Genomic DNA, 24,363 nt, shown 5'->3' on the forward strand with positions numbered 1-24,363 from the left:
TAGAAGCCTGAGGACTCCCAGCCTAAAAAGAAGCTAGGTACGGCGGCACACTCTTATACTCTCAGAATGGGAAACAGAAGTAGAAGGATCACCTGATTTCAGGGTTAACTTAAATTCTCTCCACATAGCCCTGAGCTAGCCTTAAGTTCACTGCTTTCCTCATGCCTCTGTTGGGATCAGAGGTATACATTACCCTCCCTAATTCAATTCTGATGGTTTTGGTATTAAATATGTCTGGAATTTCGGCCACTTCTATCCTCTCTTCTAGGGTGAGGGATGCTTCTGAACTGGGTTGCTTATTTCAAGAAACCTCTGGACAAGCAAGATAGATCAATAGGTAAAAGCACTTACTACCAAACCCAAGAACCTGAGTTCAATCCCTGAGAGTCACATGGTAAATAGGAGAACCAACTCTCACAAATTGGCCCACCCATGTGTACAAGTGTGTACACTCACAAACCACGTACTTTCTTAATCCATCAATGTATTAACAGTTGACTAGACTCAAAGCATTGTCATCTTTATAGCTCAGAGGCCGGCCAGCCCAGTGCCCAGCCACCCAAATGAATCTCATTTTTGGCCTTTTGTCCCAGACTTATACAAACACCCTCCCGCTGTGGACCTTTCCCGTCTGAAACAAAACCTCTGCAAAGATGGACTCTCAAACCCAGGTCATCAAGAGGGACGCCTGCATCTGTAGTCATCATAGCCACACAGGAGGCTGAGGCAAGACAATAGACTAGCTCCAAAACAATAAAAAGACACCACTTCTCCACTCTAAACTGAGAAAGGCCTGGTTCAGATCCCCTTAGCACTGTAAAATGATAACATTAGAGACATATAATAAAACAGCCAGATTTATAACAGTAAATCTTCAACCCCAAAATGCCCACAGAAAACCCACAAAACTTGATTGATATAAATACAAGCTACACACCTAGATTGGGCAAACATACCCTACATTACTCTATGGCCATCTACGTAATTCCTAGCTACTTGTGTCTTCTCCAGACCACGTGGGTCAGCTCCATCTTCTCTTTCCTCCATCTTCTTCTGTCTTCTGTTCTGGCCCCTCCCCCCAGCTGTTTCCCCCTCAAACTTTCAACTCTGCCTTCCCTTCCACTGCCCAATCAGGCTCTAGCTTTATCTGACTAATTAAATTTCACCTAGCCATACCTCAGTGTGGGTACTCTTGAGGGAGCAGAACATACAAACAATCCACAACAAAAACGTAACTACCGGGCCACTATGACACTTAAAAAAATCTAAGAAATGTTTAATCCACATAGCCTCACACATTTCAGAAGCCTCTATCCTGGAGAAGTGCTTGAACTTATTAACCTGTTCTGCTGCCTCCTGCTGTATAGTGGTCCCCAACCAGGTCTGTTCCTTGGGAAGGCATCTTTAAGCCTACCCTACCCAGTATAGCTCCAGTGTCTGTGGACCTTCCCACCAAACATTAAGGCACAGACGGTGTGATCAGACTCTGCCTGGCTTCAAGACAGAAACCTAGAACGTGTGACACACAGCTAAGGCTGTAAGTTTGTACTTGAGTAACAGGGACGGAGGAGTCAGTCTGGGGAGGCCATTGCAGCAGCCCCTCCAATCAGTCAATGTGAATCTCAGGAGAAATGAATAGAGATCTAGCAGAACCCACTTAGCATTCCCACAATAAGGAGCATTTCTTGAAACTAACGTAATCATGTGATCTCCATTGCACCTTACTAACTGGGTTCAGAAAGCTTTGCTGTTTTTATGCCAAACTCATACATTTAAAACAATATCAAGTAACCCTTAAGTGCACAATTACCAGCTCATGGGAGACTCTTTACCTCCCCTGATAAATCATTATGTTTTAGCTTTGACCCTGCACCTGGGCCCTCCACTCACGCATACATCCTTCTCCTATAACCCACCATGACCTTGTGTCCTAATTGGAGAGAAACCACACTTTGACAGGAAGGCAGCCGTGGGAGCCATGGTCATGCATTCATTTCTCTGTCATGAAATCAAGCCTTGGTACTGTGGCTGCTCCATCTTTTGTTGTCATTTGATCCTCTGGGGAAAGGCCTAGAGATGTTCCTTTTAACTCCAGGATGAAGGCAGAAGCAAGAGCCCATCATGGCCAACACAAAAGGCAGTGGCATTTGACAGAAAGGACTGGCTAAACTACACTCTTGGGCCTGGGCCTCTCCTCTGTCTACCATCGCCCTGTGCAGTCTACACTCAAACACTTGCCACCTTGGCCCCTGGGTCCTCCTGACAGATCTAAGTACCCGGCACCTCTCATTGCTTCTGTTTCTGATCCTCCCAAACCCAGAGTGTACCTGCCCTGCACAAGCCAAGCACAAAGCTCACTTAGACTTTCTCTAGGAGTAGAACTCAGAAAGGGAAAAACCAAAGAAGGTACTGGTAGAGCACTGAATGCAGTGCTGGCAGGTAGAGAAGGATTAGGTCAAACCAAAGATTCAAGTCTTTTTTTTTTTTTTTTTTTTGAGACAGACAGACAGACAGACTCTCTCTCTCTCTCTCTCTCTCTCTCTCTCTCTCTCTCTCTCTCTCTCTCTCTCTCTCTCTCTCTCTCAACTCAAAAAAATCAGCCTGCCATGGCCTCTCAAGTGCTAAAATTAAAATATGTGGTACTGGGCTGAATAGATGGCTCAGGGGTTAAGAGCACTAACTGCTTTTCCAGGTCCTAAGTTCAAATCCCAGCAACCACACAGTGGTTCACAACCATCTGTGATGAGATCTCTTCTGTGTCTCTGAAGAGTGACAGTGTACTTATATATAATAAATAAACCTTTAAAAAAAATGTGGTACTATACCCAGCAACACAGAATCCTAATTCTTAACTCACAGCAATCTGCCTGCTTCTGAAGAGTGTTGGGATTAAAGGTGTGCACCACCCTCACCAGCTCCCCCACCATTTCCCCCACCTGGCTGAGGCTTCATAATTCTTATGTAGCCCTGTAGACTAGTTCTAGTTCCTCCCAGGTGCTAGCAATATGCACACTAAGTACGTTCCTATCGATAAAGTTTTGCTCCAGCTCACACTCAGTGTCCAACTTGGGGATCAGCACCCTGTTGTTGCCTGCTACCCACATTCAAGCAGAGTTTTCCTGGGACACAACCACAATGCTCCCTCTGTCTGTGCCTACCTACAATAATAGCTGAGCAGTGGTGATATGTGACAGAGTAAAACCAAGAGCATGATCTCAAATAGTAATGAGGAACCTCACCTCTAAGGGCTAGCAAGCACTTTGGAGCTGTTCAGGAAAGAACAGGAGACCCCAGCCACATCAGCACAGGGCACAGTTTGGACTCCAGCTCTAGGTCACCCTTAGGGAACCTGAGCAATGCCTGCTCTCCCTAGGGCAAAAAGCCTTGTTAACCATGTCCCCAGGGAGCAGGGACATGTCAGACTAAGCAGACTAGAGACTTAGAGAAACAGTCCCAGGAAAGCAAAGGAGCCAGTGAGGAAACTGGCCATACAGCCCGTCCCCGTGGCAACGGAAACTTAGCACTAGGGGATGAGAATGGTACAGAGTCCTGCCCACCATCTCAAGTCCGAGCACCTATACAATCCGTGGCTCACCTTGTCCTCCCCTTACCTATAAGGTAACAAAGGCCTTGATGGCGGATAGATCATCTCCTCACAATGAGTCAACACAGCCTTCCTAACATCCCTGAAGATGGACAGACTGACCAACAGACACATGGACACACTCTCTCACACACATCATGACTGCAGTAAGCCTGTCTATCTATCCTCTATTTGCTTCTCACACTTGCCCACCTTTCTGCCCAGGTCCCTGCCAAGCAAAGCTCACTCCTTCTCTTTTGCCACTTCTGGTGCAAGTCCCTGTCACTTAAGCAAGCACTCCCCAACCAGCACACACAGCCAATCAAATAGACTGCAATGTGGCAACAGTTGGGACCATGTCCTGTTCCCCCTACACTGTTGTCAGCACCCACAAACAATGTTTCCATCACAAACTTGGGGCAAAACCAGTCATAAATACAAACTCTTGTCTTTCCTTAGAATCCAAGGCTAGGAGGCAGCCATGTGGGCTCCAGCCCCCAGCATGAGTCCAGGCCTCCCAGAGAGCTGTTGCTTCAGCCTCTCTCACAGCTGAAGGTCCCGGAGGCCCAGCTTCCCCCCTCTGGCTGCTGGAAACTCATTGCTGTCTTGGTACTGATGGTTGGCATAATGTACATACATACACCTTTTTCTTTTTTTTTTCTCTGCAGTGCTAGAAATGAACCCCATAGGCTCTGCTTGCAAAATAGGCAAGTGATCCCTACCTACTGAGCTCCTAACCAGCACCCCTCCCTTCTTACTGCAGAGGTACAGTATCCATCCCAACTAATGTCTCACAGATCAGAACGCAGGAACTTTCAACACTCTCCTTCCCTACTGGTCATCCTAAAGGTTCAAAAGTGCTTTTGGCCAGCTGTGGCTCTCAATGACCTTCAGCCCTCTGAAAAAGCCCACTTCCCTCCTGAAGCCCCTTCAGTACTGTGTCTCTGGCTCCAGGAAAGACCTCCACAAGAAACAACTACCTCTTACTTTAGCTATTGTGATTTAAAGCCATTCCTCAAAACATTTCAGCTCCTATGTGGATGCTTCTCCCATGTCCAAGGTGGGAACTGCACACACCTGCATATTGAAATGAATGGAGGCCAAGATCTGTGGGCCTCAGAAAGGTCTGAAGTGCTCGGCACTGAGAGGCTTGGTATGTGAAAAGCTTCAGACACCTGAAGGAAGTGTGACAAGAAAAAGAGGAAATGGTTTCTTTGCTGGGAAGCTGGGACTGCTCCCCTGTGATAACTCATTGCCCCCACCCCCACACCTTTCCTGGCATGAAGTTCTCAAAGTCTTTAGGGCCTCCAAAGTGCCCATGTCACGGAAGAGGTTCATGTACTGGCTAGTGATAAGTCAGCTGCACACTCAATCCCTAGGTGGGAAAGCAAAGAAAAGGGGCTGGAAGCTAATGAGTCCCAGTACCAAAAGTACCAACAATTGAGCCTCTACCATAAGGCCCCAAAGCATCCATAGGCCTAGCACTCTGGAAGCTTCCAGACGACAGTACACAGAAAGTTCCTGGAGAGTGGTTGCCTGGTGTGCCCTGAAGCCCCTTCTCAACATTGCAACACCCATACTGAAGAGGAACATGTCTTCCTGAGTTCTACAAGCTGCTGGAGGAGGAACCTAGAAACCTAGACTGATAAACAGTCATCAGAAACCCAAGAGAGCCCCACTGGCAACAAAGAGGGGAACAGCCTTGAGAATAATAAGTCTTGGTCCTGTGGGAGCAAACACCACCTCCAGGGAGCTGTTGTGAGCAGAGAGCTGAATTACAGGATGTCCTACTGGTGTATGCTGCTCAAGGGCCACATGCTGAGGTCACTAAGGACTCAGCCTGAAATGTGAGGACCGTTTTTTTTTTTTTCTGTAGCTGTCCTCTGCAAGAACACATCAGTATGCAACATACTTCCAACTACCAGACACATTAACAAATAGCAAAGGAAAAATGATGAATACCTTGTGATTCCCAAGCAGGGCAGTTGGAAGACCTAAGATTCTCCCCAATATTTCCTGGTGGTTTCAGGGGCTCGAGGAGGGTCACCCCACCAAGCTGGAGGAAGAGTATCTAGGTTCTGCCCCTACAGGAGCTAAAGAAACACTGAGGAATTTCTGTGCTCAACATTCTACATACGAGATGATGTCACAATGAACCTTCTAGAGCAGCATGCATTTCTCTAAATCCTTTAGCAGCAAGTCAGGCCTTCTGTGTGTACACCTCAGTCTCTCTAAACTAATCCTCTAAACTAACCCGGCAGACAGATCTATGTTCTCATAGTTACAGATTATTTTTGAGGTCATATTTTTTGTACAGTAAATGCACACAAGGTAAAATTCTTAACTTTTCCCACCTCAGAGACTTACTATAGTCCAAATTGGCCTCAAAGCTGCAGTATGGAGATCACCCTGCTTTGCCTGGTAACCAAGCCAGGCTTATAGTGACCATTCTTAAATGTGTGGTTTAGCATTATTAAAAATGGGCCAGGGGGTAATGGTGCAACCCTTTAATCCCAGCACTGGGGAAGCAGAGCCTGGTCTACAGAATGAATACAGGGCTGTAACAGAGAAACCCTGTTTTGAATGCCCACCCAAAAGAAGTTTACATGGTCCAGTTAGATGGCTCAGCAGACAAAGGTTCCCAAGCTTGACAACTGAGTTCAACCTCCATGACCCACAACTCCTGAAAGATGTCCTCCTCCTGAAAGATGTCCTCCTAATTCCTCTTATGCCCATACATTTAATGAAGTAAAAATACCACAGTTTACAGAAGTTGTAAAAGTGAAACTCCCTACCTACTGCTTGTCCCTGGTCAGTCTCTGGCACCTATCACTGCCTTCTATCTGCAAGGACAGCTTTATTTCAAGGAGCTCCTGGGAGATGGGAAAAATCACACAGCTTGTGCCCTTGGGGTCATGATTTCAAGGTTGAGAGCTACTTGTATCACTGAATCATCCAGGACCATTCAATCACAGGATGTCACAGTGCAAAGCAGGGTCTAGTACCTATTTTGTATCATATCATAGCCCAGACAAGCTGCTCCAGCATTAACCAGTCCCTGCAACTTCCCAAACACATGGCAGAAAAGGGCCCAGGAAAGCCTGTGGCTCGTGTTCTAAGAGCTTCACCCAAGCACCTTGGACCCTGCCTTCCTAGATAGCCCTAGTTTACCACAGCATTCCAATTCCCTGGCAACACACCTGTTCCAGCCTCACCTTACAGAACAAGCAAGACTAGTCCAGGATACTGACAAGAATAGAGGCCCACTTCATCTTGGTCACACTCTTCCCTTAAATGGAAACCTGAGCACCCCAAATCTGGAAGCCTGTGTATAAAACGTTGCACTAGACAGTTCCCAGCACATCCAATTCCATTAAGGGGGACAAAACAAACAGATCCCCAATCAACTGATAGCAGGGAGAAGGAAAACGGGAGCATCACAATGCCCATCCCCAACCTGGAATCCTGAGCACCGAGGAAAAAGAAAGGCAGGCACGAATAAACTAGCTGAGGGTGGTGGCATAGGGCTTTAATAATAGTACAGGAAGCAGAGGCAGGTAATCTCTGAGTTCAAGTCAGAGATGCACAGTGAGAAGCTGAAGAAAGAGAAGGGAGGGAGAGCCTTCAATGAATGGCTTAATCAGTGAGCAGTCAGTCAACAATTCCATCCAGAACCAGGTGAGGTGCTGCTGGTTAAGGAGACTGGAGGCTCCTTGAGGCTCACTTGCCAGCAGTCAGCCAAGCAAACCTGTCTCAAAACTAAAGGTGAGGCCAAAGGATGACTCCTAGGCAAAGGCACCAACCACGTCTGACACTGAGTCCTGTAACCTGTATGGTGGAGGGAGAACCAACTTCTGCAAGTTGTCCTGTCCTTTCACGTGTGTGAATGTGTCAGCAAACACTTTTATTAGTTTAAAGATTCTTCTTTTAAAGACAGGTCTCACTATGTAGCTCTGGCTGTCCTGGAACTCAGAGATCCTCCTGCCTTGGCCTTATGAATGCTGGGATTAAAGGAATGTGCCACCACACCCAGCCAAAAATGTCTTAAGATGAGACAGAATTTTAAAAGACAATCACATCCCTGGCCTCCATGTGTACATGCAAACTGCCTCACAAACCGACCCTCAATCTTTCTTTACCCTCAATCTTTCTTTAAATTTATTTACTTGTTTACTTTTAAGGCAGGGTGGTTGATATATATATATCTCCAGATGACCTGAATCTCACTACTGATAAATGATGAGATCCCCCTTCATTATATTTCTGTGTAGAAACATGCATGAGGAGGCCACAGGACAGCTTCTCTCCTTCTACTATGTGGGACCCAAGGATTAACTCAAGCACCTTTGCCTACCAAGTCACTTCACTGTCCCACAAAAGCTTATTTAAAAAAAAAAAAAAAAGAAGCCACATCTAAAGAAATGGCCAGGCTGGAGCAATGACTCAGTGGTTAGATTAGAGCACTGACTGCTCTTCCAGAGGTCCTGAGTTCAAATCCCAGCAACCACATGGTGACTCACAACCAACTGTAATGAGATCTGATGCCCTCTTCTGGTTTGTCTAAAGATAGTTATAGTGTCCTTACATATAAAATAAATAAATCTTTTTTAAAAATGGTCTCAGAGAAATCTGCAGTCTATAGTAAGATTATTCCCATTTAAACCCCTCCTCTGGAAAAATGACTTTAGCACCTCCACATTTCCAGGTGGCAGGACCTGGTGGTACCTGTAAGCAGACCTGCACCCTCAGTAACCTCTGCTAACTCCAATCTCAAGTATCCACCAGTTTGGCAACACAAGAGAGTAAACAAGTAATGAGGGTCTACATGCTAGTAGACCATAAGGGTTGGTCTTCTGATGCCAAATAAATATCCTTTGATCTCCATAAGGGCTGCCAGCATCACCCCCAATACACCTAGGAGGTACCAGCAAAACCCACACATTAGGAAGCACCTCATGACCCTCAAGGTCTCCATCACTGTTACCCTTTCACATAAGGTACTTCCTTTGACACCACACCTGACAGGTGAGAAACCTGAAGCTAAGATGTCAGAGCCACTGCCCAGGTCTGTTATGTGTGGACAGTGGTAGAGAGAGTGGCACTTGAAAGCCTGGGTTTGAAATCTGATTCTGGTAGAACTTCTAGCCCCAGGCTCTCCATAGCCCAGACCTGGTGTCTTCAGGCAGACTCAGGGACTGCTACAGATCAATCTTCACCTTTTGTTTTAAAATCCTTAGTGAATTCCAGAAGCACAGTCAACCACAACCACCAGCCCCTGTTGACAAGACAGTAACTACCTGCCAGCCTACAAGCAAATCCCAGGATGGTTCATAAGCCAACAACCATCATTACCTACAACATACAACTCAAGTCAGCACAGAAGCCAATCAGAATCACACAAAGTATATGAGCAGCCAAGAACAGTGGGAAACTGAAGCAAGAGAATTCAAAGCTTAAAACCTGCCTGAAGTACACCGGGAGAGCCTCTCTCAAGAGGGGAAAGGGCTGTATGCAGAGAACTTCTAAGGGTAAGTGGTCACCAGAGCATAGCTCAGCCTAGCTTCACTCCTACCCAGCCTCCAATCAGGACCCTGACAGTGACCTGGTGATTACTTACATGCTAAACCATTTTAACTCAAGTCTCCTACCTACAGCCACATCCTCTCCCCACTTTCAAGCTAGTATCCTGGGAAGAACACCCTTATTTCCTCAAGTCTGCCAGAAGAGCTAAAACTCAAAACCACCTGAGCAGTCCATGAAAGCATCACAAAAGCTACTAGATAACGTGTTTCAGAGAAATTTTCCTGTATGTACACATGTGCACACACATAATGTCTAAGTGTGTGCATACAGGCACAGAAAGAAGTGTCATGTCTTGCCTCCATCTTAAGGCAGCCCCTGTTACTGTTGCTGATGGCAGGCTAACTAGCTGTGTGAACTAGGAGTCTTTCCTGTCTTCACCCATCACCCATAGTTAACACTGGTATTACAGACATTGCTCCTGCTGGGAATTAAAATTCAGGTCTTCATGCTTGCATAGCATGCACTTCACCCACTGGTTCATCTCTCCAGTCCCCGATTGTCTGATGTGTGCACACTGGAAGAAAAGCCAAGCACTCTTAACTTCTGAGCCATCTCTCTAGCCCCGCCCCACCCTCTCTATGGAATAAGGTGTGCATGTGCCAAAGAACAACTTGTAGGAAGCAGTTCTCTCCTTCCACCATGCAGGTCCCAGGCATGGAACTCAGGCTGACAGGTTTGGAGCAAGCATCATCATACTAGCTCCTTCCCTGGGTCTTTCTAGAAAGATTCCAAAACTCAAATTGGACACCAAATACAGTGGCTCACCAAGGAAGAGTTTGAGCCCAGTTTGGGCTATGAAGAGAGCCTGGATCAAAAGGTCAGATGTGGTGACCCACACCTGTCATCCCAATACCTGAGATATGGAAGCAGGAGATCTAGACAGAGGACAAGGCTAGCCTTGACTACACAGCAAGTACCAGGTCAGTCTCAAAAATTTTTTTATTTATACATAAATAAAAAATTTAAATCCTCCAAGCTTGAAAAAGCACTTTTCTCAGCTAAGGTAGGGGCTGGGTCCTTTTAATTTGACAAAAAAAAAAAAAAAAAGCCAGCTGTTTGTTGCATGTGCAAGAGACCTGCCATAATGTTCTCACAAGTCTCTCCACACTCGTTTGCACAGAGCACTACTGTCTGGAGAAGCGTGATGACTACAGACTAGACTCCAAACACCTCCTCAAGGGTCAGATTCACCCTCTGTGCTCAGAGATAGCAGATGGTCACATGGGCTCACATTTCCACTCAGGGTAACAAAGCAAAAAAAGGCTACTCAGAGCTATGGGCTACCTCACTCACAGCAAGTCTCTCCAGGACCCAGGTCTTCCCTGCCTCTGCCTAACTACCAATTTTGCACCTCCTAAAACTCAGATTCAGTCTTGGAATCTGTATTACCCTCCAGTCCCTACTCAGGTGCCATCCCAAACAGCCTCCCACTGACCTTCTTGTCTCAGGGCACTCTGTTACACCTCTTCTCTTTCCCCAGCTCACTAGCCTCCAAGGCCAAGTGAGGGCGTCTTTACTAACACAGGATGGCATGGCTCACCAGGGGCAGAACCTGGGAGCTACTCCCAACAGTTGTCAAGCAAACAGACAGAAAGTCCCTAGTCTGACTCCAGTTAACCACCACAACCTGTCCAATGTGTCTTTGATACCTATCCTTTTTTATGTAGGCAGACAAACCCAAGATCATAGGAGTGTCTATCTGTCTTTGCCAATGGTCTCTCCTTCGCCACAGCTTCCCTGCACAGAAGCTCACATAGCCCTATGCAGGTACACTTCAGGTTCTCCTGTGTAAATGCTCAACAATGACCCAATGCCTGCCCATTACACTGTCCAGAAACCCTAGGTCCTGAGGGTGAAATGGCTACTCCACTACTCCTAAGAAACCATATCCCTGCCTAGGATAGTGGGAGAGGGTGGCACAGAGATGCTGATGTAGTAAGAGGCTTCTCACACTCAAAAAAGTAGCTGGGCAAGGACTGGGGCCACACTTGTCTCCCTATCCTCCATCCATCCCAACCTCCCAGCTAAGCAGCTCTGTTCAGACTCCCATCTTGCTCTCCATCCAGTCACTCTGCAGTGAGGAGGAAAAGCCGGGGCTGTGCCACACTCCAGGACTAACAATGGTAGATTAGGCTTTCTATGTCCATGGAATTTTTGTTTTTTCTTTTGTGGTGTTGAACCTCGGAGCTCATGTGTGCTAGGGAAGTGTTCTATCCCTAGCCTCTGGATAAACTTAAAATAACTCAAAAGGGTATGGAGCCTATTCAGTGGTAATACTCTTGCCTAGAGTGCATGACACCCGGGGTTCCACACCTGCCCCCAATAAAAAATAAATAACTTCTAAAACTTTTAAAACACCCAACAGTGCCTTTCAGACTCCGGAGTCTCATTGCTGATGATGTGCAGCCTGTTGTCCTTCTTGCTTGTGCAGTTACGTCATAACCACAGGGTGCTCCCATCGCTACTAAAAAGAAACAACCTCTAGACCAACTCATTCCACAAGTTCCTTCCTTGGGACTACCTGTCTTTGTTGCTTTCTATCTCTGGAGAGAGAAAAAACCCTCTGCACTCCTCACAATCTCTAGTATCAGAAAAGTCACCTTCTCAATCCCAAACCAAGAGCCTGGCTTCCCTAGAACTAGAATCTTAAAGCCTCTTGGCTCCATCTCTTTTGTAACACTGTGAGGAGTACCCCAGGAACCACAATGGACTTTTCCAGACATAAAAGCCATACAAGAGAGGCAACCTGACATACACATACACAGGGCCTGGGTCTCTAACTCTAGCACAGATTATTAGAGGATTATGCAAGACACTGAACCCTCTGCCAACATCACCCTCAGCAGGGTGTGCCAAGCTTACCTCCCCCTGGACAGGCTTGGGCATGGTCAGAGCTGCTGTGGGGCTGACAGACAGGTACTCTGCTTGCTGCTCCCTACTGCCAGGGCTAATTCTGGACCTCAAGTGTGCCTACAGTTAAGTGCATTTACTTTTTTGATTTTGGTTTGTTTGTTTGGAGACAGGGTTTCTCTGTGTAACAGCCCTGGCTGTGCTGGAACTCAATCTGTAGACCAGGCTGCCCTCAAACTCAGATCAGCCTGCCTCCATTTCCCAAATGCAGGGATTAAAGGTGTGTACCACCACCACCCACTCACAGTTACTTTCTTAATGAGACAAGGAAGCACTGCTTAAGCTTTAAACCATCACCCACTGGATTTCTGGGATAGGAAGCCCTGAGATTCCTAAAGCAGCCCTGCATAACTTCCTCCTCACATCCTGTCCTCTTCTCAGCAGAGACCCACAATGACCTCAAGTTCAAAAGTAGACAAAGCCAGGAGAGAGGAAACTGGCCAGCAGACCTATATAAACAAACTGTGCAAGCCTAAAACAAATGACAGACCAGACAGACTGACCAGGGATACTCTAGGAGGAGCCAGATGCTCAGCTCCTTCCTACTACAAGTCAATGGTGGGAAGTCTCACTCCCTTTTGGGCCTTAATTTTCAGTTTGTACCATGGAGAATCTCCTGGCTCACACTCAAGTATGGGGTTCAGCAGAGCAGAGCACAAAGGAAATCCCACAGGGGATGCTACACCTGTCTGCTGTCAAAAATCTGTGTGTGCAGGCTGGAGAGATGGCTCACAAGTTGAGAGCACTGGCTGAGTTCAATTTCCAGCAACTACATGGTGGCTCACAACCATCTGTAATGGGATCTGATGCCTTCATCTGGTGTGTCTGACGACAGCTACAGTGTACTTATATACATTAAATAAGTAAATAAAAAATCTGTATGTTCATGTATGCACATGTAGTGTGTCAATACAGGTGCATGCAAGACAAAGTGCATTTGTGAAGGTAAGAACAACCTCAGGTCTCAGAGTGTCCTGTCCAAACATTCAGCACTGTGAACAGTAGGATGGCTAACCATTGAGCCTCCCAGGATTCTCCTGTATTCACTTCATCTCTATAGGAACATTAGGATTACAGGTGCCGGCTCTGTGTCCTGTTTTACCCACTGAGCTATCTTCTTATCCCCAAAAAGGTATTTTTTATTTCATTTTATTGTGGTGCTAGACCCAGAACCGAAAGCATGCTAGTACCATTAATCACCTCCCTTGGCCTAACAGTTCCATTCTTAATGAAATGGCCTGGCAAATATAGTAATAGTGGCCTTCATACTCAGGGCCTAAACCTCTAAATGGCAAGAAAGATGACTAAGCATAGTAAAGGCTTACGTGCTACAGGCCTTGCAATCTGTGTTCATTCTCTAGAACCCAGTTAAAGGTGGAAGGAGAGTGGCATGCACCAGTTACACATCATGCAAACACAATAATGAACAGCTAGGTACCATGACACACACCTTTAACCCCAGCACTCAGGGTGCAAAGACAGGTCAATCTCTATGAATTCAAAGCCAGCCTGCTCTACACAGTGGTTTCTAAAACAGTCAGGTACATAGAAAGGCCCATCTCAAAAAGCAAAAATAAAGTAGGCCAGGCAGTACCACCCCATTACTGATGTCAAGTTCCTACTTCTTCCCCAGGATTCAGCACCAGGAAATATGACTTCTGCAGGTGAACAGGAGAAAAAAATTGCACAAAACTTTACTGTAAAAACAAACAACAGGTTGGAGATGACTCAGTGGTTAAGAGACCTGCCTGCTTTTGCATAGGACTCTGATTCAGTCCCAGTGTGAGGGGACCCCACACTCTGGTCTCTGTGGGCACCAGGTATACCCAAAGCACACATACATTCATACAATGAATGAAAAATAAAATCTCCTTTGGACACAGTGACACACTCAGGAGACACTGGCAGGTGGATCTGAGTTAGAGGCCAGCCTAGTCAACACAGACAGTCAGAGCTACACAGTGAGCATTGGTCACAGACACCAGCAAGCAAACTTTCCTGGAGCGATGCAGAAGTCATGAGTTCATCTACCAAGCAAGTTAAGAGAAAGGCAAACATAACCAGAAACTGTGTTTCTATTAGTGGCCATAAGAGAACCTCCAGGATGGAGTTGGTTCAAGAATCCTCTGAGGAAACCTTACCACTTGTAAGATTCAACCTACTCACAAGCTGGAGCAGCAAATGAGACATTGGAGAAGAAAAACTCAGCTGTCCAGTCTAATGGCACCCAAGCCAAGCATGCCACAGGTTTAAGTGACTCAACCACTTCAATATAGCTCTAAGACAAGTTGGTTTAGCTAAGCACTAAGCACTCATGGCACAAACCTGTGATTCCAGCCTTGACAAACCAGAGGTAGAAAGAAGGCACACCACAAGTTCAAGCCCAGCCGCCAAAAAATAGCAATCAGGGGCTAACTGGATGGCTTAGAAAGTAAAAGAACCTGTGGCTCAAACACAAGAACTTGACCTCGATTCCCAGCATAATATATCAAGTAGATCACATCCTCGTACCTACCAATGGAAGCAGATAGCAGGATTGCTGAGCCTTGCTGGATGCCAGCCAAGGTACAAACAAGTGAGCTGCAGGCTCAGGGAGAGACTCTGTCTCAAAGGAACACGGCAGAGAACGAGCACAAGAGCAGCCGTGCACACATGTCATTGTGCTTTCCTAGTCAAACCTCCAAAAGCAGCTGGGAAAAAATGTCATGAATAAGTACACAAGAAACTACATCTCTATGTCTCTACCACAAAACCCACACCTGGAAACTCAAAAAGAACAGAAATACAGACCTGTACAAGTCACCAGCTGAGGTGAGCAGTCAGTTAAGGTGAGGATGCGTTCCACAGTGCCAGATCAAAGGCCAACTGCTATAGAAGCTATGTCTGGAGCAGTGCTGGAGTAGGGCAAAAAGCAGATTTTTCACAGTTGCTCCTTTCTCCTCAAGATACCCTGACCACCACGCAGATGAGAATCCTACTCCCAAACCCTCCACATTCAGGGCTGAAGAGATACTTTAGCAATCAAGAGCTTTTGCAGAGGACCCAGGTTCTGTGCCTAGCATCCATATAGTAGCTCACAACCAACTGTAACTTTCAGTTCCAGGGGATTTAAATACACTCTTCTGACCTCCACAGGCACTAGGCAACACCTGGTACAAACATGCAGGTATAACACTTAAGCACAAATAGAATAAGTAAATTTAAAAAAAGAAAAACAAACCAGGCTGGAGAGATGGCTCAGCAGTTAAGAGTACTGACTGCTCTTCGAGAGGTTCTGAGTTCAAATCCCAGCAACCATAGTAGCTCACAACCATCTGTAATGAGATCTGATGCCTTCTTCTGGTGTGTCTAAAGACAGCTACAGTGTATTCATATGGAATAAAGATCTTGGGAGGCAGATTCAGACAGATCTCTGAATTAAGAGGCCACCCTGGTCTACATACCAAGTATCAGGCCAGCTAGAGCTACACAGTGGCAACCAGTCTCAGAAGTAAAAAATTTAAGAAAAGAAAAAGAAAGACCCAGCAATTGGAGGCAGAGAGGCAGACAGATCTCTTGAGTTCCAGGACAGCCAAGGATACACAGAAAAACCCTACCCAACCCCAACACACTACTGAAAGGAAGGAAGGAAGGAATAAAAGGAAGGAAGCAAGCAGTCCAGTTGGTGAATCTGAGCAATCTCATTGGGAAGACTGTGGCTCCAAGATGAGAAGAGCAGAGACTGGAGTACCTGTTTTTTTATTGACATGTCCCACTTTCCCCAAAGCCATCCTAGGACATCAAAGATCACTTGCCAACAGATGAACAAGCTGAGGCTACGTGGCCAGGTGGCCCACCTAAAATGAAAAAGGTTAAACTAAGCATTGTCAAACAACTCTGCCCACTCAAGCTAGCTGAAAAGCTACCTGGAAAACTGTTCTCTAGAAGAGACTCTAGAAAAATGAGCCTGGGGCTGGAGAGATGGCTCAGCGGTTAAGAGCACTGGCTGCTCTTCCAGAGGTCCTGAGTTCAAATCCCAGCAACCACATGGTGGCTCACAACCATCTGTTAATAAGATCTGATGCCCTCTTCTGGTGTGTCTGAAGACAGCTACAGTGTACTTATATATAATAAATAACTCTTAAAAAAAAAAAGTAAAAGAAAAGAAAAATGAGCCCTAGTATGCCCACTGGCCACTGTGTACACCACCCCACAACCCACCAGTAGCTATTCATGACAATTAAGTAGGATCCACAGCTCCCAAAGGGCCCATGGCAGACCTGCCTAGTAAGGCTGAAGAGGCCACCTGGACAACAGAGAGCTGGGCTCTGTAAGAAGGCTACAGATGAGGACAGAGCCAATCTGGCCACTTGGTGTTGCCAGAGGCCTGAGAAAGGAGGAGGAGGAAGAAAAGGTGAGAATGGTGGAAGAATGAGTTCAGAGCCCACAAGGTGACCCTCAAACACTCCCTCGTGGTTCTGGACTTTGCCCCCTTCATCTAGATGGAACAAGAGGCCAAGCTGTGCCACAAAGCCGAGGGTGAATGTGCTCCATGTGGGAGTGCACAGTGATCTGGCATCCCTAACAGTACTGCACTATGCTGAAGCCCATGTCTATACCCCAGGCATGAAGAGACTGTGAGCATTCCTTATCTCACTAACTCCCACACAGCCTTTCTTCCCAAGCAGATAGAAAGCACCACCCCTTTTCCAGAAAAGGAGACAAGGGCAGTTCAGCAGCAGCCAATCACTTGCAAGTGGCAGGTGGGGCTCACACCCTGGCAGAGCAGGCTAAGTCAGGCATATCCAGCCGCCTAAAGTATTCAAAAAGGCACCACCACCTCAGGCAGGCTGTAGAACAGACTTATGTGGGTCATGCTCAGGACTGCAAAGAACTGCTAAGAAGAGTTGCTAACAAATCCTTAAACAAGTGTCCTTTACCCTCTCCCCAGCCACAGCTCAAAGTAAGGTACCTTGCTATCTGAGGACAAGTAGCCTCCAGGATACTACAACTTCAACCCCCCCCCCAATGCCTACCCTCAACCTTCTAGGAGCTCCTCTTCCCTCCCAAACCCCCCCCCCAAGCCCAGATGGATGCTCTGGGCCCTGACATAGGTGACATCAACCCTTTCATATAAAGAACCCAGAACTGAAAGTGGAACAGAATATGGAACAAAAATCCCTAAGGATCTCATCTGGGAATCAAGTGCTTCTTCGAAGATGAAGACAGAAGACCAGTGCAACCCACAAGGTCCTGGCTGGACAACCTGAGGGCTATCCTCAGTCTACCCTACAGATATTCCACTAAAATTAATTCTGTCTTTTAGAAGTGTAACCTACATTTTTTTCATCAGTCAAAAAGAGGTCACAAATATCGACCAGGGAATTGAGCCTGACATTCTCTTAACTAAAAAGTCCTGGTCCACGTTGTAGGCGTCTTCTGGTGCCAAGCAGAATGGGCACTCTTCTTTCTCCCAGACTGGAGACATCTAGTTTGCTGTGATCAGTTCAACGACTGCCTTTGTACTTCAATCCAAAGAGACCACTTTGTTCATATAACAATGAAGTCAGTCCTGCTACCTGACTATCTGTCACCTCCTGAAGCTACATCCACACTGACCATGACCACACTCAGCCTCAAACTGTAGCTGATGACAACTTGTTCTTCTGGTTCTTAGGAGGAAACCCCAGCCATGTTCCTCAAAGACTGCACCTACCAGCCTGTTTCATAATCTTCCAAGCTCTCTACACTGAACATAAATTACTTCACTTATGAGGGCAGAGAAAACAGTCCTGCCTCTCCCTGTAAGGGACAAGAAGTCTGGAGTCTCAACACTTAGACACTCAGCTGCTGTACTCGAGCTGGCCCTAAGCACAACTCTCAGGAAGGGCTGAACACCAAGACTGCTCAAGCCAAGATCTTCATTTTCTCCCAACAAGGCTAACACTGCTGAACATGGAGCTGTTTTCCCACCTACAGCCTTTCAGTTAGTTGTCTGTTCAGATCTAGCAAGCAAGGTCCTGTCCTGGGCTGTCTGCCCCAGTGATAAGTCCCAATACTCTCAGGGGAAACACCAGCTGCCAAGCTATTGGGGATGGGGCTGCCACAGTACCCAACAGAGATAGATACGCACACACACGCACACGCGCAATCGCGCATGTACAGAACAATTCCAGCTGCCTTCAGTTCAAGCACTCTCCGCACAGAAACTCCCTTTTTCTCTTGATGTACTCAACCTCTACTTATTTTGTGACCCCAAAATGGAAAAGCTCCCACACCAGGCCCATATGGTCATATAGCCCTTCTCCCTCTGTCCCATCTAAGTTTTCTTGCCCCACTAATCTCACTGCACCTCTCCAAGCAGGGAGTTCTAGTATAAAGTCAGAGGCACAGTATGCACACCGATATGCACTGAATAAATCAATCTGTAAATCACTACTTGCAATGCCAGAAATTCACAAAACAAATGATGCAGAACAAGTCAGACAGCTATTGGAAAACTGAACTCTAAGTCTTAACAATGCACTTTATTACTCAAATAAGGGGTGAGGATTGTAACAAGTTTGAGGCCAGCCTCCCCTATACAGTGAGCTCCAAGCCAGCCAGAGGGAGAGTGAGATCCTGCCTCAAAAAGAAACAGAACCAACACAAAATAGCTCCTTCCTGGAGGTGGGGCAGCACAGACACAACAGAAAGCTTCCCAAGGAGGCTTGAACCCAGATATAAAGATCTGTCACCACCACAACATGCTTCATCACAGGACCTGCCAAATGACACATTAATAGATATGACATGACACTAAAGAAATGTCATCAAAGTGGAACTAACAAGGCATAGCGAATAATCAGTAATGCACAAATGCGTCCATTTCCTGAACTACACAGCTTCCAAGGGGAAAGGCAATCTCTGAATTGAGAGGGCTGGGGCCTGGTGATCAGCTGGAAAAGACACTTGCCCCCAAGCCCCATCACACAAGCTTTCTCAAGAACCCACATGGTGTAAGGATAAGCAACTCCTGAAAGTTGTCCTCAGACTCCACACACGCTCATGAATACAAGCACACAAAAAAATTACATTTTTAAAGAATATTTCAAAATTTAATGGAGCAAATGAAGAATTAGAGGTGGGTAGAGAATGGGTAATAAATAAAGGGTGGGTGGTTCCCACACTTAGCTGTTTCCTCTAGAGAACTCTGGGTCTGAAGCAGGAGCTTGGTGGCTGTGCCCCTCAAAGGCCATCTGGATTCTGTTCTCCAAAGATACAGAAAGGCTGGCATGGTGTTCTGCCACCAGATAAGGCTGCAGAGGTACAAGGAGCTTGCTTCATGTCTGGAGCTGGGGGAATTCACAGACAGGCTGAAAACAGCAACACTCCCCAGTTCTAAGGCAGAAAGGGAACCACAATCACATCTCTGCCTCCACTAAGCAGCCCTGAGGGAATAATAAGACCTGTAGAAGCTGCAAACTCCTCAAGTGGAAATTAGGTATTACACACCCTACATCTGAAGGATCACTTTTGGCACTTACTATTCCTGCAAAGGAAACTTGCCCACACACTCTGAGCCAGGTATAAGCTACGAACTGGAGAGTATTCACAGTGTTGTGGTGTAATGTTGCTTTAAAGGAAAGTTGCAACCACCGAACGGCAGGATGAGACCAGAGCAAGAGGGAAACTCAGGCTCAGCATACAGAATTATTGTCACAACAGGTATCTAAAGCTTTGTGAAAGGACACACACATTAACAGAGACATACAAGTGCAGCGTACTCCAAGAAGACAAAAAGAAATTAATGCAGTCAAGAAAATGTTAAGACTCAAGAGACTCACCCAGACTTTGTCCTAAAGAATCAAAAGCCACAGCTAAGGGTGAGTACCTGCAGTGGGTCAGGTACGTAGAACTTGCACCCTCTGCTAAACTGCAGGAGCAGGGAGAAAACACACACCACACAGGCTGCCATACAGGTCCTAATAAGGGCTCCCCATTTATTTCTGGGTTCCGGAGAGCGCAGACCTGTATCGGTGTCCGGCGGCGGCTGAGGCCTGCCCAGAAGCCTTTCCTTGTTGAAGTGATCAATTCCGATTCTTGGCATTAATCCCTTTAAAAGGCCAGCTGCTGCTGTCTAGTCACTGATGCCAACCCGTTTCAGGTGGAAGAAAAAGGAAATTATTAGAGCTACATCGTGGACCCGGAGGCAAATTTAAAGTGGAGAGCCATGAGGAAGCCAGGAACTAAGAGAGGGGGAAGGGTCCCGTGACTCCCCGGGGTCAAGCAGGAAGGGCGCGAGCCCAAGCAGGACCGTGGGGGGGGGGGGGCGGCCCTGCAGGCGTGGGCGCGCGGGGACTCTTATTCTGACACGGGATCCTCCGCCGCCTCCTCCACCGCCTCCTCCGCCGCCGCCGGATTCAACACCGCCGCCGGGCCGGGACCCCCGACCCTCGCGTGGACTCTCATCCTACGCCACTCGCCCACGTGTTGTGCGCCCGCCGCCCCCTCTGGGGCGGCCTCCCAGCCTTTAAAGCTCAGGAGACAGTGAAGCGGCTCGGCCACTTCCCGGGACCCGGCACCCCGGACCTCAGCCCCACGTGCGCGGGCGGCGGGGAACTTTCCAGTGGCGCCGGCGAAGCGAACCGCATCGTAGCTCGCCGAATCCGACCGCGCTCCCACTTTCCCGCGCCCCCGCCCCGCCTTGCCAAGTTTGCTGGGAACTTACCCGGTCGCGCGTCGACCGGGCCCAGGGGTAGCGCGCCAGTCCACAGGGCTGGGGGCGGGGGGCGCCGGCCGCGCGTGCTCGCTGCGCCAGAGGGGCCGCCGGGGCCCGCGGCGCTCGCTCAGCCGCTCCGCCCGCCCGCGCCGCCGGCCAGATAATGCGCCCCTCGGCCGCACACATGGAGCCCGGCGCCGGCGTCACCGCCCGGGACATGCGCACCAGGTCAGCGCGCCCGGCCCGCGGCCCCCAAAACACCGGGGAGCTCTTAAAGGCGACGCCACCCTCCCGCGCCCGGATGGGCGGGGACCGAAAGGGAGGGGCTCGTGGGCGTGGTCTGATGTGGGCGGGGTACCCTGGAGGCGAGGCTGGGCCGGCCTACCCGGAAGCGCCGCCCTCCCTACCCCATAGACTCGCGACTCTGCGCTAAGCAGCTGAGTTTCCCACTGGGGCTGCTAAGAGCCCCTCAGCCATGGCCAGCTTAGTGCGAACAGCTCGGCCGCGCCCAGGGCTGACTCACGCTGACCTCGCCCGAGCCCTGCGCAGCCACCTCTGGTAACTCTGAGACACGCGCCTGGGGCCTTGCAAGGCTCCCTCTCAGGAACTTCGGTGTTGACCTCCAGGGAGAGGGTGCGATGGGCTCAGCGGTTCCCTCCCCACGGAGCCGCAGACAGTTAAACCTACCCACTGAGCCGACCCACCTCCAGACAGAGGTGTATGGCTGTCCCCTTCCAATAATCCACATCTGGCCTATGCCTCTGAAGAAGGAATCCCAAGAAAACAAACCTGCGCTCAATCCTCTCCGGTAGCACCAAGGAGACAATAATAACCAGAAAGGAAGCGAGTTTGGGGAGGTTATGAAGTACCTAAAGCCAATTTACAATTTCATCAGGGAAAGTACAAAGTTCATAGAAAACCTATTTCAGGACAGCGCGATGGCTCAGTGGTTTAAAGAGGCTTGCCACCAAACCTAACGACCTGAGTTCCATATGCAAAAGTTGTTCTCTGATACAAACACATGCTCAAATAAAATATGTTAATTTTTTTAAAACCGCACATCTAAAGCAATGGCTTGGCATTTAAAGGTACTACTGCATGCCCTTGCAGAAGACCCAAGCATCCACATGGTGGCCTTACAACCTTCCATAACTCCAGTTCTGGGAGATCTATGCCTTCTGTCCTCAAACACATACATAGTGCCACAGAAAAACACTCATACACATCATAAAATCTTTAAGAAAACAAAGCCCAAGGCTAAATAAAGACTTAGCCCAGTGGTTAGGGGCACTTCTCATTGTAAAAGACCTGGGTTCTATTCCCAGCACCCACATGGAGGCTCTCCACCTCCTCAGGCAACAAGCACACATTTGGCACACAGATGAACATGCAGGCAAAACACTTGTGACATATCAATTTTTTAATATAAAAAACAAAAAGAAAGGAAAAGGAAGCCTCAAGGTAGGTGGATGAGTTGGTGGCCAGCCAGTGCTTAAGGCTACAGAGAAACTCTGTCTTGAGGAGAAAAAACGAAAAGGAAAACCTAGTGTCACAAAACAGTTGTTAAAATCAGAATCACTGACACTGACTCCTGCTATGTTCCTATTCCAGCTATAAAAGGTGATGAGACAGACACCTGACTCCTGAAAACTCAAGGGCCTTTTTGTAACACAGAGAACTGAAAGGTGTTACTGCACAACTGTAATGTAATCCCATGGCTTCTGTTGTGTTAGAAAAAACATCAAAATACTTCTAACCCATAAGTGGGTCTCACCCCAAATTTGAAAAATTACAAAAATCTTCAATACTGCCTTCCCAAAGTCCTTTTGAATTTCTGTGGAGTTTCACAGTTGGCAACTTTGTCATTGACCCTACCAACACCTAAACCTTCCAAGTTTAAAGCAACATCTTGCAGGATTTTAGGAGAAGCATTCTTCTACCTCAAAAAGATACAAAATGACCAATCTGCGAGGAACCTAGCAAAGAATTGCAAATGTTTCTGCTTAGACAAAAAGCTCTCAAACTTCACTAGGTGTAGTTCAGCCGCCTCTTGCTCCATCCCTGTCCAAGGAAGGATGGGTAGGCAGAATCCAGGGCTTCCGCTGCACACAGCACTGTTGCTCTAAGAGCCACTGGTGCCACAGTGGTTAATCAGATGGCGTGCATTACAGCAAAACAAGCAACATGTTACCACCTCACATACCTCACCTGGTTCCGATTAATGCCAATTTAATTAACCCAAGAACTGAACCAAGTGTGGTCAAGTGGGAGCCCCGAAACTCCAGGCCAGAGTAAGGATTCCAAGAGTCCAAACTGTTGAGCCCTTTGTGAGTCACCAAGGTGGCAAACTGTCCAGTTTAAAGGAGGCATCAGTTGTGACATGGGAATGACACAGCCCTGTGGACTAGTGACCCATGGGCTGCTCCAGAAGGCAGTTCAGCTTCTCTAGCTGAGAAAGTATTGGGTGAAGAGCAAAGGTAAAACACAACAGGGTTTCCTTCTGTGACAGAAACAGATAGGGACACAAATAATGAAGTGACAGTAGGGCAGGCTTCTTTGGGGGTCTTTTTATGGCTTAGCTGTTTGAATGGAAACCTCCCTGCCCTGATGCATTGGACTGACTTTTATGAAACTTGAGACACTCAGCAGCTCACAACACTGTCCAAGCTGTAGAAATCCTAATTACCAGCCATGCTTTCCTCTGCTCTCTCTGCCCTAAGAACAAGCTGCTAGTGAACCACTTTCAAAACACTTCTCTAGCAGGGGATGTAGCTCGATAGTAGAGACCTTGCCCAGCATGCCCAAAACCCCAGGGAAGAGGGGAGAAAGAAAGAAAAAAGAGCTTGGCTAATAATAGCCAAGCCTCCTTACTCCCCAACCACTGTAAAAAAAAAAAATAGTCTAATTATCTTTTAATGCTCTATTAAATAAACTCACATCTGAGCCTGTTCCTACACAATGAAGTTACTGAGGGGAAGAAAAAAAAATTGGGGGGCTAAATTCCCATGTTTGGGTCTCCTTTCATAGCAGAAGCTAGGGTTGGCTCAAGAATCCATAGCAAGTACAGTGTGCCCCGCTGAATACTAGAGACACTGCACATTTTTCTCTTTCTTTTTCTTTCCTCCTTTTTCTTCTTCCTCTCCCTCCTCCTTTTCTCTTCTTCCACCTGTCTGTCTCTCTCTCTCTCTCTCTCTCTCTCTCTCTCTCTCTCTCTCTCTCTCTCTCTCTGTCTCTTTCAGGTTTTTCAAGACAGGGTCCCTCTGTGTATCCCTGGCTGTCCTGAAACTTGCTTTGTAGAACAGGCTGGCCTCAAACTCAAAGGTACACCTGCCTCTACTTCCCAAGTGCTGGGTTTAAAGGTTTGAGCCACCACACCCAGCTGGACACTGCACTTTTCTATTTTATTGAAATATAATGCATTTCTAACTGATGGTCAGGAACTTGGAGAACACTGATACCTGATAGCACAGGTGACAGGCTAACAGGAGCATAGTCTAGAAGCTGATGGAGTAAGAAAGATAGAATGACCCCAGAATGACTTAAGAAACACTCAAGTCAGCAGGTACTAACGTATCATCCAGCACTCAGGAAGCAGAGGCAGGAGGAT

General features: G+C 47.4%; 1 protein-coding gene across 8 annotated transcripts in view; it reads right to left on the reverse strand.

Moving 5' to 3' along the window:
• GATAD2A (GATA zinc finger domain containing 2A) overlaps positions 1-24,363 on the reverse strand; it is an 81,666-nt gene that overhangs the window by 40,877 nt on the left and 16,426 nt on the right. For 2 of the 8 annotated variants that reach the window (XM_080928361.1, XM_080928360.1), the window contains exon 1: positions 20,766-20,958. The exons of 2 other annotated variants lie outside the window; for them this stretch is intronic. The gene's annotated coding sequence lies outside the window, so the exon portion shown is untranslated. Of the gene's footprint in view, positions 1-15,806; positions 15,835-20,765; positions 20,959-24,363 lie in introns of those variants that run through there. 4 more of the 8 variants (XM_080928359.1, XM_080928362.1, XM_080928355.1 and 1 more) reach the window with 4 other exon arrangements.

Source organism: Micromys minutus (assembly GCF_963924665.1).
Source record: "Micromys minutus genome assembly, chromosome: 14".
Taxonomy (NCBI): domain Eukaryota; kingdom Metazoa; phylum Chordata; class Mammalia; order Rodentia; family Muridae; genus Micromys; species Micromys minutus.